Source organism: Adiantum capillus-veneris, chromosome 12, assembly GCF_014529385.1.
Source record: "Adiantum capillus-veneris isolate H3 chromosome 12, ASM1452938v2, whole genome shotgun sequence".
NCBI lineage: Eukaryota > Viridiplantae > Streptophyta > Polypodiopsida > Polypodiales > Pteridaceae > Adiantum > Adiantum capillus-veneris.
Window position 1 is genome coordinate 17,260,709 of NC_140942.1, and position 19,815 is coordinate 17,280,523.

Here is a 19,815-nt window from a genome sequence, read left to right on the forward strand (position 1 = left end):
AGACAAAACTTCACTCAAGCTAATAATGTTATTAATTTCAAAGATACATTGAGACGTGCAATGCACGTGGCTAAGATAGCCTTTTAACAAGCTCATTGGCAGCATCTTGACCTAGGCTCCTTAAAGCTAGTTTTTCACCAATGCGCGATACAATATCTTCCTTGCTTGTTATTACTTGCTTGAGGCTAAGGCCGCAATATCCTAAAAGGCTTCTAGCCCCTTTCTCACCAAAAGTATGAAATGTTGCGTCTCTATTTACAAGAATACATTTGTGGGCATTTAGGACTACAGAAAACTCAGCCAAAAAAGAGCTTAGTGATCTATACTTGTATATCTCCATTGATGCATAGTCTATATACTCGTTGTGGATGACCCACTTCATCTCTTCATTGAATCTTGGGAGATAATGCCACAGGGCAATGTCCTTTGAGTCACCCTCCGTGCAAGATCCACCATTTTGTTGGGCAAACCAATCCATCTCTAAAGTGGAATGCAAGGAAACAACAACGGATTATGATTCTAAGAAACAACAATGAGAATTGAGAATAATGATATACTTACTAATGTCGCATCATCTTGCTCGCAAAGATTCTTGTTGGTTATGCCGATTGTGCCAAGATCAGTGCACTCCGAGCACATGAGACATTTGTGGGGAGTAAAGCTACCCTTGGAAACACTCTCATAGAAACCTTTCTCCTCTTAAATGGTTTGTACAGCTGCCTCCATGAGGGAATACACGGAATTATGTCCCTCCGGCAAGGCTGGTGTGTTGATGTGGGGAGCAAAGGAGTAGTCCATTTGGCACTTGATCTTCTGACTAGGGTTCTCTGTATCACAAACTCCATCATATATTGCAAGAACAGAGAGGGATTCGTCCTGATGCACTTCAAGGGAGGGAGTAATGAGGGAGTAATGTCATCAAGGAAGAGAAATTATTGACCTTCCACTATAATTGGATATAGGGTGCACAAGAGCAGCTTTGGGATTGCATCTTTGACATCCTCCCCTTCTAGGTCTTGGTCAACTTCTTCCAAAGGAGGCTCACCTTGAAGAAATTGTTGGGGATAAAGGCCATTAAACCAATACCATCACATGCTAACCGCTCCACTTACCCTAATCTCATTCTTTCTTATTGATAATATAGAACAATAAGGAGCTCACACATAGTGTGAGAAGAAGCTCCACCAAAACTCTCTCTCTCTCTCTCTCTCTCTCTCTCTCTCTCTCTCTCTCTCTCTCTCTCAAAACCCTAATCTTTCAGCCCTTACATCCCTTCCAAGTGCACTCATCTACAACTGGTATCAAAGCTCGTGGAAATTGCAGATACCACAACAACATTGTGGTGGAGATTGCGGTGAAGTTGTGAAATTTTCAGCATTGTTTTGCAATAGAATTTTGATTGAGTACAAGGTCAATGTTCAACTTGATTCCCATAGACATTATCGAAAACATCGTGGTCTATAACTTTCCACTGGAAAGTTTTTCCAAATTTAGCATTGATTTTGTTGTACATTTGGCAGATTGCTTGCATGTATATGATACACAGCTGCATATTTTTATAGATTTGTTTTGACCTATGAAAACAACCCATTTCACGTCCATTCTCACACTAATTTTGACTTTTTTTTGAGATTAACAACTTTGTAGAAGGAAGTTTCTACTAATTTTGAACGGTTTGGGAGATATTGATTGACGGGGCTGCAGGGTGTTCGGGAAGTTGCAGATGCTTTTCTTGTGAAGAGTTGTCAAAAGTGGGATGCGTATTGCATACTTTGTTTTCTCAAGGCGTGGCTGATTTGTTGAGGGAGTTTCAACATACATAATAGAAGTTTATGCATGAATTTTAAAGGAAACAAATGCGTTCGGATTATGCTTATTGATCTCATCTATGGTTGATAGTACATCTTGCGGTTTTGGTGGGCATTGTTGATTACTTCGATGTACGGTCTTGTGGATACTATCTATGCACGCATTTGTGGAGCCATCTTGGCTAATATGGCAGTCGTGGCCATTTTTGAAACTTGGTTTGAAAGATAGTCATTTCTGAGACTTGAAAATAGTTGTGTCATTGCTTAGCCTTTTGTGAGGGTTGTGTGTGAGGTTTTTTGAGGCCGAACACATTGGGGGCTGGCCCTGGGTTACCCAGGGCAAGGTGGATTAGGTTGCTGGAGCTCCCGTTATCGTGGCCTCTCCATAGGACATGTATGATAGTGGACATAGGTGCTCGACATATGTGTTCATGATATGTATGCATTGAGAGATGCATTGATTCTTGACTCTTTTTGTTGAGATGCTAGCACATACTGCTTATTCTGGAGATTTATGACATTTGGGATTTGAGATTCTATTCCTCTTACAAAGGAAATTCTACCCAAATTTTCCCGTGAATTTCATGGTTGTAATTTCTTGAACATCTCTTTATCTTGCCATTCATTCTCTTGTGCTTTCTATTGGGTTTGTTGATTGAGATTTTACTCAATTTATAGTTGAAACTCTGCTGAATTTTTGTCAAGATTATTCTTGCCATTTAGTGGAATTATGACTTCTTCTTCTTTGGATAGTGGTTTTCTTAACATTGAAAATTTTGATGGAAACAATTTTTCTTGTTGGAAGAAGTAAGTTATGAATGTCTTGGTTCAAAAGAAGCAGGTTAAACCTATAAAGTTTTACGGCGTCAAACCCAAGAACATGAATGAGAAAGAATGGGAAGAGCTAGATGAGTTAGCTAAGTCTACCATTCAATTATCATTGTCTAAGGCTGTGTACTACAATGTGGAAGATGTTGACGGAGGTGCTTATGCATTATGGCAGAGTTTGTGCAATCTTTATGATCAGAATAGTGCTACATCACAAGTCTATTGTCTAAAGAAACTTGTTGATAGTCACATGAAAGAAGGGAGTTCAGTGTCAGATCACTTAATGAGTTCACTATGATTTTAAGCCAATTGATTGCACAAAAGGTTCCTCTTAATGATAGCCTAAAAGCTATGTTTCTGTTGATCACTTTGCCAGAAAGTTGGGATATTTTTTGTACGGAAATTAGTAACAGTCTTACAGGGAATGAACTAACTATGGAGAAGGTTGCTAGTTCTTTGTTGGCTGAAGAGATTAACATGAAGAACAACGATAGTGGGAAAGGTTCTACTATTCTTAATGCTTGTGGTAGATCACAATCAAGAAAGAAATATGTAGAGATAGAGGAAAAGCAAGAAGCATATCTCGTTCTCATCATGACATAAAGTGTTACCATTGCATAAAGATAGGTCATATACAAAAGTATTTTTTTAGATGGAAGAGAGAGCAAAGGAAAGCTAAAGGTAAGCAAGTCCAAGACAAAGGTGAACAGAAAGCTTTGTCTATGAAGATTGAAGAAGAAAACACAATGGAATCACATGGGGATGTGTTGTTCTTATCATCTCTTGACTATGATGTTTTAGTTGCAAGTTCCACTACTACCTTTCAAAATTGGATTATTGATTCTGGTGCATCATTTCATGTTACTCTTTGTAGCGAATGGTTTTTTACTTATGATGCTTCAAGGAAAGGTGTAGTCTGTCTTGGAAACAATTATGCATGTGACGTAGTTGGCATTGGTGATGTACAGTTGCGGTTTGCTAATTGTTGTCACTTCACTTTGAAAAATATGAGACATGTTCCAAAGTTGGCAAAAAGTTTGATTAGCACTGGGAAACTTGATGATGAGGGTTATCATAACTCTTTTGGAGATACTTCTTGGAAGTTTTCAAAGGGTTCTTTGATTGTGGCAAAGGGTTTCAAACATGGCACTCTTTACACTCTACATGTTCCTAGTGTAAGAATAATGTTATATATATAGATGAGCAACCAAATACCTCTTTGTAACATTGCCGGCTAGGTCATATGAGTGAAAAGAGAATGAAAGTACTGTCTTGTTTGGGTTATTTACCGAGTCTTGATTATTCTACTTTTAAGGTGTGTGAGCATTATTTGTATGGTAAGCAAACACAAACTCCTCACAAAGCAAGTGGCTATAGAAGAAGTGAACTCTTAGAGTTGATACATAGTGACATTTGTGATCCTATTCCTAGTGTCTCGTTAGGGGGTGCTTCTTATTTTGCCACATTCATCGATGACTATTCCCAAAAAGTTTGGGTTTATCCTCTTAAGTACAAGGATCAAGTGCTTGACACATTCAAAAAGTTTGTCTCATTAGCTGAGAACCAGATTGGAAACAAGGTCAAGTGCTTACACACTACAAATGGTGGGGAGTATGTTTCAAAGTCTTTTCAAGACTTTTGTGATTCAAAAGGAATCAAATGTGAGTTGACTGCTTCTTACAATCCTCCACAAAATGGTGTTGCAGAGAGAATGAGTAGAAAATACTAAAGAGAGGCAGATCTATGTTGTCTAATGCCAATCTACCCGAAGGGTTTTGGGCAAAACCAGTTTCTATTGCAATTCATCTCATCAATAGGTCACCTAATTGTGTGTTGGATGAGAAAGTTCCAGAGATGATTTGGTCTAAGAATGTTAATTCTTATGAACATCTTTGAGTTTTTGGCTGTGAAGCATTTTTCCATGTTCCTAAGCATACGTGTAGCAAGCTTGATCCTAAGTCAAGTAAATGTATATTCTTAGGTTATGGTGAGTCTGGTGAAATGGGTTATCACCTTTGGGATCTTAAAGCCAAAAGATTGTTCCGAGTAATGATGTGTACTTCAATGAGCAAAATATGCATAAGAAACCTATACCTATTGTTGAAGTTCGACATGTGGTGATTCAAGAGGATGGGATAGTGCATAATAGAGTACATAATGTACCTGTACAATGACCACCACAGGTGGAAAACTCTCCTATTTCAGAAAAAATACTGGAACAACCTAATGTGCCTAAATTAAAGAGATCTACTCGGGTTTCTCGTCCCCTTGAACTTTTTATTCCATCTCTTGACAATGTGATGTTGACAGATTGTGGTGAGCCTTCATGCTATGATGAAGTTATGCCTGTTGATGATAAGCTTAAGTGGCAATTGGCTATGCAATCTGAGATGAATTATTAAAATAAGAATGACACTTGGGACTTGGTACCTTTGAAAGAGATGTTCTTCCTTGCAAATGGGTCTACAAAATGAAGATTGCTTCCATTGATGATCAGCCAAAGTACAACGCTAGATTGGTTGTCAAGGGTTTTAAGCAACAAAAGGGCGTTGAATTATTTGATGAAATCTTTTCACCCTTCGTGAAGATGATTACTCTTTGCTTAGTGCTTGCATTGGTAGCCATTGAGGATATGGAGCCTGTTCAAATGGATGTCAAAATGCATTCTTGCATGGGGATCTTCATGAAGACGTTTATATGCAACAACAACAAAGGTTTGTTATTGAAGGCAAGGAAAAGATGGTTTGCAAACTTAAAAAGGCTCTCTATGGGACAAAACAAGGATCCCGTCAATGGTACAATAAGTTTGATGCTTCTATGTGGTCTCAAGGTTTCAAGAGTGACGAAGATCGTTGCCTCTACACTAAAAATGCCATTGATGGTAGTCTTTTGATATTGATCTTGTATGTAAATGACATGCTTATCGCTGGGAAAAGTATCAATGAGATAGATGCATTGAAATTAGAGTTGCATAAGAACTTTGATATGAAAGATTTAGGAGAAGCCAATCACTTTCTTGGTATGTGGACTGTCAGAGATAAGAGCAAGAAAGTCCTTTACTTATCTTAGACGAGCACATTTCCAAGGTACTTTAACGTGTTAATATGGAAAGGGGGAAGGTATCCAATATCCCATTACCTCCATATGTAAAACTTTCCCAAATTGATTGTCCTAAATTAGGGGAGGAAAAGGCTAAAATGGCCAAAGTTCCTTATGCATCTGTTGTTGGTAGTTTGATGTATGCCATAATTGCTACACATCTAGACATTGCATTTGCAGTGGGAATGTTCACCAAATACATTTCTAATCTTGGTAAGAAGCATTGAGAGGCAGTAAAATAAGTGATGAGATATTTGAGCGGTACAAAGGACAAATGTTTATGCTTTGGAAGCAAGGAGGCATGTGTAAAAGGATACACGGATGATGATTATGCAGGGAATGAGGATAGAAGGTCCATGAGTGGCTATGTTTCCACATTTGTCGGGGGTGAAATATCATGAAGACCTCGTTTGCAAGATTGCATTGCTCAATCAACCACTGAGGCAGAATATGTGGCTGCCTATGAAGCTTGCAAAGAAGCTATTTGGCTTGCTCGTCTAGTGGGAGATTTGGGCATTAATGCTAAGATTCCGATATTGCATTGTGATAGTCAAAGTTGTTAGCAGCAAGCTAACATGGACACCATTTTTCAGAGTTCTCCTTGTAAAACAATTATTATTTTGATAAATCGGAAATATTGTAACTCCTATTTTCTTGGTAAACTTTGTAATTAATGAGCCGGGGCTACAAGCTTCCAGACTGTATCAGCCAGTCAATTCCCAGCTTTGGTAGAACTCCAGATTATTAATTTTGACCACCCAAAAACCTTGGCTAAGGTATAAAAGCCAATTTTTGTAAGTTTATATAAGTTTTTTGGATAAGAAATACACAGCGTGAGCTAACGACGCTCACTCCTCTCCTTCTCGCACTTCCTACTCCCTCTCCGGTTGTCACATTGTGAATGCGTTTGTTACATTGCAACCGCAGGTCAGAGCTCTATGCATTGACGTAAGCCATTCACAGTATTTTGTAGCTTTTGGCATCGCCGACCCGCGGACTAATTTCATCATAACTAGAAATTTACACTTTCAAATCGACAACTAAGCATAGGCAGGGTATTGGGGCATCATTGCTAAGCATTTAGAAGTAGACAACATGCATTCAATCATGTCTACACCTATCCAATGCACTCTTACCTTGGAAAACTGTTGAAACTCAGCCATACTTATGGAATGATTTATAGAAAACCCTAGAGAAGGTGGGGATAACAGGGTTAATCTCTAAGAATCTGGGAAACTCAAAAAATGAAACGAAAAACAAAGAGATTCAATTTGTTCCTATGAAAATGGTTGGAGAATATTATGAAGGGGAAGAAGGAAACACTACCCTCCCAGTGAAATATAACGACATTGAAACCATGGAAATACTGGATAGTGGAGCTGGCATAGCCATAGCCACTAAAGGAGTATGGGAATCCTGTGGACAGCCAACCATTAGACAAACGCGAATGAAATTCCAGTTGGCTGCTGACAGATAGATTGAAAGACCACTAGGGCTACTAGAAAAAGTGATAGTCAACTCTTGTGGAATTGAATATCAACACACTTTTGCCATAGTAGACTTTGGGGAAAAAATCAACTATGAAATCATATTGGGAAGACCTTTCATGCGACAGGTACAGCTTATCCAAGATTGGGGAAACGACTATTTGTACTTGAAGCAACTGGGATCAATCACAAGGGTCAATCTAAAAGATCACACCTATAGAGACGTCTTGAAAACACCCATCCAAGAGTTTGATTCAGTCTCTTCTGCCAAAACTAAACTGCCATCTTGGTTAAACAAAGAAACTCTTATTTGGATGTGTGGAGCTTCAGAAAATGGAAGCTTGAACCGAGAGGAATGTATCCTAGAAAGGGACTGTACACACAAAGCCTACATACCTGAACCCTTTCCAGAACATTTATTCAAACCATTCGAGTGGACTCAAATCTTAGTGACAATGGATGTATGTGTGAATACGTCTATGCCTTCTCAATTTTGCAATGAGGATGGCTACAACATAATTCCCATCCAAATGATGTCAGTCATTAACATTGAAAACAAGGATGAGGAAACAAAGGATTTGATGAAAGCTCAACAAGTCTTTTCTGACCTCTATTATGCTGCAACTGATGAGTTAGATGAACACTCAGCTACCTCAGAAGATTCGGGATCCGAAAAAGAACATACGAGGACTCAATTACTCTTAACGGGAGGGGAGGAAAAGTTTTTTGACTTTCCAAACTAGAAATCAAGAAGACAAAATTGGTATAGAAGAAAGAGAGACACTAAAATTGTGAGAGCACGACCTATGCCATCAGTCTCCTGTAAAACACAATTCTTGATGCAGATAGATGCTAATGATTGTGTCAAGGATAAAATAATTGGTAGATATCCTTCAGACAAAAACTCAAAAAGGTCTCAGACATCGATAAAAACAAGGAAGGGTACTCACGAGGAACATCAACATAAAAAACCACTCATGACCAGAGTTGAATGGAAAAAGAAATATCAAGAGTTGAAAAAAGCTCTAAAGGAAATATACACCACTGAAATGGAAACCACGGAAGAGGATGGTAAGGATGTTATGCATGTTCAATCCCACTACAAAAAGTATACTCTCCAAGATCGGAAAATCATAATTGAACAACCTGTTAGGAAACTATGAAAACAAGGCGAGTCTTACAAAGGACCTGGACACGCTAAAAGGGTAGACTTAGCTGAACCAGGAGAAGAGCCTAGACCGGCTTACATTGCAAATGACCTAATAGAAGAAGAAGAAACGCTTTTGTTGAACTTGTTAAAGGAATATCGGGATATCTTTGCTTGGTCTTACAAGGATCTCAAGGGCATTGATCCAAATATTTGTCAACATACTATACCCATGAGAGATGATGCGAAACCAAGTAGATAGAGACCATACACTTATAACGAAACATTTGCCAGGAAGATCAAAGAAGAGATTGAAAAACTGAAGGAAGTCGAATTCATTTACAAAATTTAACACACTGATTGGGTGTCTCCAATTGTGGTGGTATCTAAGAAGAATGGGAAATTATGAGTGTGTGTTAATCTCAAAAAGATGAATGCAGCTACCATTAGAGACAACTTTCTTGTTTCGATAATTGAGCATGTTTTAGAACGAGTGGCAAGAAAAGAAGCTGACATCTTCTTAGATGGTTTTTCGGGATACAATCAACTTTTGGTAGATGCAAAAGATCAACATAAAACTGCTTTTGCAACAGAATGGGATATATTTTCCTATTGGGTTATGCCATTTGGGTTAAGTAATTCTCCAACCACATTTCAGAGATTGATGAGCCATGCCTTCAAAGAGTATCTTTGGAAATTCTTAGAAATATACATAAATGATTTATGTGTACATTCGTCAATCCGAGCTGATCATTTTGAACACCTCAAAAGGTATCAAGAACTGTAGACTTTATAGGATTTGCTTAAACCCTGAAAAGTGCATATTCATGGGAAGACAAGGGAAAATTCTTGGACATATAGTGTCTAAAAATGGCATAGCTACCGATATTGAAAAGATTCATGTCATTGCTGATTTGCCTAGACCAACAACAGTCAAAGGGGTACAAGCCTTCATGGAACATTGTGGATATTACCAACGGTTCATCTACATGTATGCTATAATTGCAAAACCCATGTATAGCTTGATTACGCACTTTGAATGGACCGAGGCATGTGAAGAATCCTTCATGAAGCTTAAGCAATCTCTCACCTCAGCTCCAATATTGAAAGCACCAAATTGGGATAAAGTATTCTACGTACATGTAGATGCTTCAAACTTTGCTATTGATTGTATACTAGCTCAACCAGGAGATGGGAAAATCGACTTTCCTATTTCTTATGCCAGTCGACAATTGAACATGGCACAAAAGAATTACACCACCACTGAAAGAGAAGGACTAGGAAGGATCTATGCCGTTAAAAAGTATAGACATTAACTATTGTCCAACACGTTTATGTTTTTTGTGGACCACCAAGCTTTGTTATATTTGGTCAACAAGCCATGTAGCACAGGAAGAATAGTGAGATGATTCATCATTCTTCTTGAATTTGATTTCACTGTGGTTGTAAAAAAAGGCACTAAAGACCAAAGAGCAGATCATTGGTCCAGGATTGTTTCATGGGAATCACCAAAAGGGGTAGACGATGATTTACCAGATGCCTATTTGTTCTCCGTGGAAATGATACCTAGATGGTAAAAAAAAATTGTGTCATTAATGACGATAGCTCAAGTGGATTCACCACTTCCTATCACAATTGATTTAATCGAGAAATCGGCTATGTATCAATTACTAGCTGGAAGGCTATATAAAAGAAATCAAGACGGGATATTGCTTTTATGCATTAACCCTGAAGAAAAGGATCCATACCTAGGTTAAGCACATGTTACCATAGTAGGACTTCTCTTTGCAGAAGACCAAACTATGCAATGAATCTTAATACTTGGAGTATTTTGGCCAACTATGAGGCGAGATGTTAGATCTTTTGTAAAATATTGCCCTCAATGTCAGAAACAACCACCCATTCCTCATGTAGCATTGTTTCAAATGTCACGTGTTCCTAAGTGGAGTAGCTATCTGGTCACTTATTTATCGAGCCGAACATTTCCTGATGATATGAGTAAATGCCGTCAAAGACCAATTGAAACGGAAGCAAGAGACTATGATCTCATTGGGAACCAATTGTATTAGAGAGGTAAAGATCAACATTTGCGTCTTTGTGAAAATGAAAACAAGTATATTCCAATTATAGAACAAGCACATGCGGGATTAGCTGGAGGTCGCTTTTCTAGTGAGACCACCGCAAGAGCAATCTTGATGGCAAGCATATGGTGGCCAACACTTTTTGCAGATGCCAAAGAATATGTTCGAAGGAGTGATGCTTGTCAACGAGCAAAAATGCCAATACGAGTAGACATCATGTCCTTAAGACCAATGATGGGAGATAGAGCCTTCGCAAAATGGGGTATATATTTTGTTGGACCGATATAGCCACCTGCTTATAGAACCCAAGCTCAATATATCATTGTAGCTACGGACTATTTGACCAAATGGGCCGAGGCTAAAGCGACTAAAAAGAATGATGCCAAAACCACTGTTGCGTTCTTATATGAGTATATATTCGTAAGGTATGGACTTCCAATAGAGATTGTCAGTGATCGGGGAACTCATTTCCTCAACAAGGTAATAGAGTATTTGCTTAATGAGTTTATGGTTATCCATAACAAATCAACTCCCTATCACCCACAGGCAAACGGGCAAGCTGAGCATATAAATAAAATTCTTAGCTCAGTATTGACCAAAGTGGTTAGTTCAGGAAGGACAGACTGGGAAATGAATCTCCATGATGCTCTATGGGTTTATCGAGTTTCATTCAAAACAGCTTTAAATGCCACATCCTTTAACCTTGTTTATGGTCTTGATGACATATTGCCAATAGAGTTTCTATTGCCAACATTAAGGGTAGCACAGACTCTTGAGTGACTGGACATGAATTGTCAAAAAGACTTGAAGATTTGGAAAATTTAGACGAGCAAAGGCTAACTACTGTAGCTCATATCTATGCACAAAAGCGAAAACAAAAATAGTTTTTTGATTCCCACTTAATCACCAAAATTTTCAAGAAAGGGGACGTAGTTCTATTCAATTCCCTTAAGAAACACATTCCCAAGTTTAATAAAAAGGAAAAAGGACCATTTATCATTGAAGATGTATCTCCAAGTGGAGTAGTAAAATTGTCAACCCTAGATGGTGAACCAATGGCTAATTGGATTAGTGGATGTCGTTTAAAGAAATACAATTTGCCACTAACCAATGAATTGCTAGAGAGAATGCATGCAGCCAAACAAAGGAAGATGAAGCGACCACAGGTTATTGATGAATCCCAAGAGGAAGCTAGACTTCGGGTGCTCAAGCGTAAAGCTGCTCTCAAGAATCAGAAGATACCGATTCCCATCAACACTTTGGAACTAGATGATCGACAATGGGAATTACCTAAAGACGTAGTTTCAACGGATGACGACTGTTTAGATGGAATGGATCTGCGCATCAAAGTACAGCTCAACAATCATAACACCAATGCTTTGATAGACACAGGAGCTAAAGTGAATGCAATCAATTATTCCACATACAGGAAGGCAACAAGTCAAGCATTGACCGCATGAATAATGACAATCAAAGGATGCAACAAGAATCCAACTCCAACATTGGGAGTAGTCAACTTGAACGTGGTAGTACATGGATGCTCATGTCCGCATCAGTTTGTATGCTTGCCAGATGAACACATGAACGAGACGATGATTCTTGGCATTCCTTGGTTGCGTACATCAAAGCAGTACCAGATTGGGATACGAATCAACTAAAGCTATCACTTAAAGGAGGGCAACTTATTGTTCCTATTGCACCAAGCAAAGAGGAATGGAAAAGATGCAATCAGAAGACCAATCCACGAAGAAAATCTTCTGAGCATGCAAGGAGTCAGGCAAATTCGGGTACCAAAAGCACAACTTGTGGATAAACCAAATCAGATCTAAGTGCCTAAAATTTCACCAAAGAAACAGAAGACGGTTCCAAGGATTCGAGCACAAAAACGAGCATTTGTGAACAAAGAACCTAACATGAAAAGGGTTTGGAAGAAAAAGGAACACTTATCTTCTCCACACAACGTGAAACCAATCAAATAGTGGCGAGTTAAGTCGCAACAGGCTCTCAAACACCATGCACCAAGCAGACCGAGCTACCAATGGCGAGAAAAAGCTCGACAACAGTCTAATGTGCTACCAACAAATCAAGAAATCAACATGGTTAAACACCCTGATGGTACTATCAAACAGAGAGCACAAAGGCTACAAATTAATTTTCTCTTTGGAAGACATCAACATCAAACCTCGACATCGGAAACCCTTGAGTTATTTACTCAAGACCCAGCTCTTGCACAACATGTTGAGTTGAATGGCATTGATCTTCATATTATGGTAGAGCCAATCATGGCTATACATAGACACAACTATTCAACCCATGCACGCAGTCGTCCCGGAGAAGGCCATCTAGGAGGGGTGGAAGGGCACTAAGTACTAAGTAATTAAGGGCAATGTTTGAAGAGGGAGGAAAAAATTCCATGTAAATGTATGATTTTTTTGCAAAATTACCTAATAATGCTTTTCAATTCATGAAAAAATGAAAAATTCACCGATATTATCTTCCTGATGAGTGTAAATAGTGTATATACTATCAAAAAATCACAAAAATAGTCCTTTTTTTGGGTAATTTTCATCATTTTTGTTAAAAAGGAGGCTTAAAAATGGAGAAATCCAACAAAAAACAATAAAGCTGTTTTTTTCAAGGGATTTTCTTAATTATTGGATTTTCACTTTGCTATTTTAGAGCATTTTTTTATTTTCTTTGATTTTTTAAATAAAAAGGTCAAAAAATAATAATAAAGAGCAGGGACGCTAGATGAAAAAATGGAAGACACAATGGTGATCAGAAAGACAAGGTAGACAAGTACAAAAATTTTCAACGAAATCAGAAGATGGAAGCGGGAAGCCCAAATTAGGCGGCCAAGCCTACTTTTGCAAAATTCTTGCAGAATGAGCTATAGGAATCCGATTTTGGAAATTTTTGAGCCTAACATAGATTTCACGGCCTAATAGGACTAACGGAAGAATTTGGGGAAAGAAGTCTAGGTATAGATATCCAACCTAAGCTGAAACCACCTCATTTCCACTTGGAGCCTTTGCAGACAGAGCATTTTGGCTTCTTTCGCGCGTCATTTTCGTAGCCCATAGTTGACCTTTTTCAGCGCCGTCTCACACGAGACATGAGGGGTAAGTTCCTTGCTAATCAATGATCCATTTTGTACGGCCGGTAGCTAGTCTAAAGCCCTAGAAAAAACCCTAGAAACCGAGCAGTGCAAGAAGACTTACAACCTAAAACTGACCATAGCGGCTTGCCAGCTTGACCAAATCGGACAGGATTTGAACCATAGCATGCCCTAACATAATAGAACCTTTCAATACCATCAGATGTTCATTCCTTGGGGTCAAGGGGGTCCCCAGTAGAGAAATTAGGGTTTTTGGGAAAGGCCAGAATTCCGACTTGCCTCCACAGATGGCTTGCTAATGAGGTTCATATACAATGTATATGATCGGTTTGGTGAAATCCATCAAGCAAAGCCCTCGAAAAGCAAAAAATAGCTCGAAGGGTCAAATTTGACATACGAGGCCAAACTGACTCCAAATGAGCCAGAATTGGACAGGTAGCTTCACGACTATGTTACGGACAAGTCCAAAGCCTCACGGTTGATCGACCAACCCAACAGACAGAGTAATCACAAAAAAATGGTGATTTCAGAGTCGAAAGAGCACAAAGTGATGCCGGCATTACCAAACTTGACCAAATTCAATTTAGGACTTGTATTAGGTGTATAAAACATGGTTAGGTAAAAAATTGTGAGATTTACAAAGTTTTTGTCATTGTAGTAAATAATCGCGATTATTTACTTTTGCATCATTTTTTCTTGGAAATTGTCAATTCACCTCCCTATCATGTGTTCACACCTATTACATGCCAAAAATCAATTATGAGCCAAAATGACCACCCATTACTTGCAAAATTGCCAAAAAACGCAAAGAAGTCTGTATAAGCCAAAATTTGGGTTATGAACAACTTTTCTTGATCCAAATCACCTCATAATTCATACCCAAGGTCCAAACAATGCCTAGAACCAAATTGTACCAAAAAATGTCAATTTTGGAACAAAAGTTAATAATCGCAATTATTTATTTCTTGATCAAAATTGGGGAATTTTATTTGTCCATCATACCTCCAAAGCACATGTTGTGATAAGCCCACTAGCCAATTTTGAGCCAATTGGAGTTCGAAATCTCAGATTTCCTTTATATCTACTATTTCAGAGACCTAAAGCCAAAATATGGTACCATTTTCATCCTGTGCATTCAAATGAGCCCATATTTCCCTCAGAGCATGTAATTGGCATATACTTCAAGCCTATAAAGCCAAGTTTGCAAAAAAGTTGAAAATTTTCCCAGCTGCAAATAATCGCGATTATTTAATTTGGTTGCAAATTTTTGTTTTGACCATACAATTTTGTTCCTTGCATGATTTTATGCATCTTTGCTTGTTCAAAAATTGATTTGAAGCAATTTAGACCAGATTATCAGCATTTCAGTTTAAAAGGACATTCGAGAGAAAAATCTGACAAATCTGCTAACATTGCACTCTATTCACTGAACAGGAGCAATGCAAGCGGCGGAGAAGGCCAAGAAGAAGTTAAACCAAAAGGAGAAACTGCAAGAACTGCCCCCGTATCAAATGGACCCCGAATCAGTAAAGGTGACAAAAGCATCCTACCTTTCTAAAGAATAGTTGGAAGAGCACCACACCACGATTTTCACTGGCAGGTTTAAGAGTGAAGAAGGGCATCCGGTGGAGTTGAAGCTCTTGCCTAAAGAGGTTTATGATGTCGCAGCAAAGCCGGAAACCAAAGAAGCTAACCACAGGTTGGGGCTCCGACATTTCTACGAACAAGAGCCTTGCGAAGTGGAATTTCAAAAAGCTTACGAGCTTCTGTCCACAATGAAACAAGACGGAAGTGCTAGATATTAGACAACCAAGGAAATAAGGTAGAGGTTGTAATTACAAAAGATATTGTGGAAGAGGCACTCAGACTGCCCATTGAAGGGATGACCATGCGGGCAAGAGACAGGAAGACAGCGGGCACATTTACAAAGGAAACAACTGCAGCTACATTCACCGATCTCAATGTCCACAAACAGGTGGAAGAGCAAGCCCATCTGTACCATCACCACTTCCATTTCCTAGCAAAAAGGCCACCTAGGTACACGACACCAAATCACGCCGTGGCCACCACTTTTACACAAGTTATAAAGTCAGCAACAAGGCAGTCTGTGGACCACGTGCAGTATGTTTTGACAACGTTAAAAGCCACCAAGAAGGAGGGGAAAATAACATACTTGGTGCGCTAGAAGTATTAACAAGAATAGCCTATCATGCCATCGGCATGGTTGACAACCTACCACTTGCCCCGGATCAGAATACATGGATCTTGGCAGCACATCCCTCTCCAAGAGCTACAAGATCAGGTAAAAGATCATTTAAATTAGGTGATGAATCAGATGACAGCTCATCAGAGCAGCACAGCACAGTGAAAGCTTTGACAACGAAGAAAAAAGAGGTAGGAGGAAAGAGATGAAGCAAAAAGCTGTGGCTGCCACCAAGAGGAGCCAACTCAGAAACTAGAAAGATTTGAAAGAGAAAAACAGGCGTATCAGTGCACTAGGCAAGCATAGGGAAAAGAACCTGAAAAGTGGGTACCCACCGGCTTGAAAGGACTTCGAATGAAACATCATTCAAGAAAAGAGGCCAAAGATCCCAAAGATTATTTAGAAAGTATGTACCAAGAGGCAAAATCCTTAAAGCCGAAAGAGGTGGAAGAAGCGGCAAAGAAAGCTGAGGGAGTGGCTACTCAAGAGCAGAGCCAGGCATCTCCCCGACCCACCTCACCACCGCCGGAACAACGGGACCAACCCATGCCTACTCCACCATCATCACCGCCAGGCCAAGAGACCAATGAAGAAACCGAGACCGACAAAGAAAAAGATTCTGAATTCACCCACCAAACGGAAGCTACACAACAAGCTGACCACGCTGAACAACATGAGGAAAAGGGAGCTGAACCAGAACTAGAGCAGACAACCAAGGAAACTCACAAGCCGGCGGATGAAACTGATAAAGAGCAAGATACAAAAAAAGAGAAAACCACTACACATGAGGAAGAAACCGAGACTGAGAAGGTACAAAGGCCTACAACCGAAGAAACGGTAATGGTTGAGACCACACGGGCTATTTCCACTCAACCAGAAACTACCCAGGTATCAAAGCCTCAGGATGGGCAACGAGAAGAACAACCATCCACCTCTACAGACCCACCAGCACCTACATCACAACAAGAAGCAAGATAGGAGGCTACCGGCACATCACAACTCGCAAGACAAGAGGAGTGGTAGTCTAATGATGAAGTGATTTTACAAGTAATTGAGTATGCAAGGCAGATGCAAGTCATGATGGAGAAACTCTACTCAACAGCCTTCGACCGCAGTACAAAAGCCAAAGAACTAGAAAATGGTCATCGATGCTCTTCAAGGAGAGATTGATGACATGATGGATACTATCACTGATCTCCAAAGGCAAGTACAAGAGCTAAAGACTGAAGCAGAATGGCATCAGATAGCCAGGGACAAACAACAGAAGGAAATGGAGGATTTGGGTGACCTCCTTACTAAATTAGTTGATGCATGCAAAGTGAAAGATGAGCAGCTGACAGAAGTGACAAATGAACTTCTTACCACCTCTCTGTCAGCTTAGAAAATTTAAATACAGTTAGATATTACTAATGTTTCTCTCCAATATTCCGAAAAAAGAATCAATGATCAGGCCACTTTCTTGTGGCAAATAAGAGAAAATACAACCGTGGCCTCGATCAAGGGAACAGATGAAGTGTACAAGGCACTTGAAAAGAAAAACAGAGTCACCATGCAATTTTTGCAAGTGCCAAAAAAAGAACGCAAAATCAAATACCAAAAGGAACTGGAAGCACTAAAATACCGCCTCGCCCGCCGTCAACCCGAAGATTACTTCATCCCATAAAGCTATGTCAAGGGACGACACAGGCGAGGAGGGGAGGAATGTTAGCAGCAAGCTAGCACGCACACCATTTTTCGGAGTTCTCCTTGTAAAACAATTTTATTTTGATAAATAGAGAATATTGTAACTCCTATATTCTTGGTAAACTTTGTAATTAATGAGCCGGGGCTACAAGCTTCCAAATTATATCAGCCAGTCAGTTCCTAGCTTTGGTAGAACTCCAGATTATTACTTTTGACCACCCAAAAACCTTGGCTAAGGTATAAAAGCCAATTTTTGTAAGTTTTATATAAGTTTTTTGGATAAGAAATACACAGTGTGAGCTAACGACGCTCGCTCCTCTCCTTCTCGCGCTTCCTACTCTCTCTCTGGTTGTCACATTGCAAATGTGTTTGTTGCATTGCAACCGCAGGTAAGAGCTCTACGCATTGACGTAAGCCATTCACAGTATTTCATAGCTTTTGGCGTCGCCGACCCGCGGCCTAATTTCATCATAACTAGGAATTTGCACTTTTAAATCAACAACTAAGCATAGGCAGGGTATTGGAGCATCATTGCTAAGCATTTAGATGCATTCTGGGTCGGAAACGACTAGGTCAAAAATCCACCGCTGTTAATAATCGCGATTTTGGAACTTGACCTAAAGTGGGGTTTGAGGCCATAGGCATGTGTGCTTAAGTCTTATAAACTTTGTCCTAGAAGTTTCATTATGTTTGGATGTCATTTGATGTTGTAACGGATGTGATTTTCTTGCCGATGAGCGATTGGATTTTAGTGATTTCAGTCACTTGAGTGTAGCTTGAGTTAGATATGAGTTGTTAGTTGTTTTCCAAGAGATTGACAACCTCTTGTAGCCTCTATGCACTAGTCGAGTCATCTTTGTCCCATGGTTTGACAAATTAATGGTGGTTCTCGCTAATACTGCAATAAGATAGGATGGTCAGGTTAGACATGCGTCCCACAAAAGTGCTATTCAACTAGCACAAAATCATGTGTTTCATGTGAAGACAAATCACATTGATATTAAATATCATTTCATTCGAGAGATGCTTGAGGACAAGTACATCAAGCTTCTCAAGGTACACACACATGACAACCTTGATTACCTTCTCACAAAGGGTTTACCTCTTGAGATTTTTGCATATTTTTGTGACTTGATGGGTATTGGGTAGAGCCATCATACTCTACTTACCCCTTTCTCCACTTATTGGCACATTGGCCTTTAAGTGGGAGGTTGTTAAGGATAAATGCCATTAGGACAATACCATCACAGGCTAACCGCTCCACTAACCCTAATCTCATTCTTTTTTATTGATAATATAGAACAATAAGGAGCTCACACATAGTGTGAGAAGAAGATCCACCAAAAATCTCTCTCTCTCTCTCTCTCTCTCTCTCTCTCTCTCTCTCACACACACACACACACACACACACACACACACACACACACACACACACACATACACACACAGGAAACCCTAATCTTTCAGCCCTTGGATCCCTTCCATGCTTCACACTCATCAACAGACATAGGAGGGCCAATGAAGTCTCTTCTTGGCTAAATATATTCTCCTCTTTGGGCTCCACCTCCTTTACAAGAAAACTCAAGGATGGACTTGTTATTACGGTCACTTGTTTTACCTTTTCCTTGCAATTTTCAATCGCCTCCATCACCATCATAGTGACTTCCATGTCCGACCTCATAAATCCCATGCCAATGTTCTCCATTCCTAGGTCTATGAGGTTGTCCTTCTCTTCCTCTCGATAGTGTTCCTTGGTGAGCCCTTTGATCACCCTACCCAATCTAAAGCAATCTTCTTTGAAGGTGTACTTGATGAGATTAACTAGCATGCACAAACCTTTTTCATCTTCAAAATTGGTGGAGTACTTTACTATATGTGTCTCCATGTAGGATGTAAACACTTCAAATGCATCAGCATGCGGTTCGATGGTAATCGCCATGTCGATGGACACCTAGAAATTGATGCTAAGCTTCTCCATGTCCTAGTTCATGCACAAGGAGTTGGACAATGAGGGCTTGATTAGCAACAACCATTCTTACTGGCAGAGTGCAAGGGACAATGGAACATTGTCGTACTGTGACACGTACATAGTAGGAACGAATGCTACAATATCTATCTTGAAACTTTTTATATACATAAATATGTTTCCTATCATGTACATATGCATATCTAAGTATAATAATAAGCTTTCTATCTCATTCTATTATTTATCTCAAGGATAACATATTCTTACTTTACCGTTGAAAGTACTATGGAAAAAAGCATCAATAGCCCCGCTTCTTTAACTTGGGGCAAAAACTAGTCTTGCTTGGTGGGCCTTGCTATATAACATCTATAGAATATAACAAGACATATGTAAAT

At 39.4% G+C, this 19,815-nt stretch overlaps 1 pseudogene; it reads right to left on the bottom strand.

Annotated features, from left to right (window-relative positions):
• Positions 1-312: 312 nt before the first annotated feature.
• On the bottom strand, positions 313-19,393 carry LOC147445373 (uncharacterized; annotated as a pseudogene).
• Between the last annotated feature and the right edge of the window lie 422 nt (positions 19,394-19,815).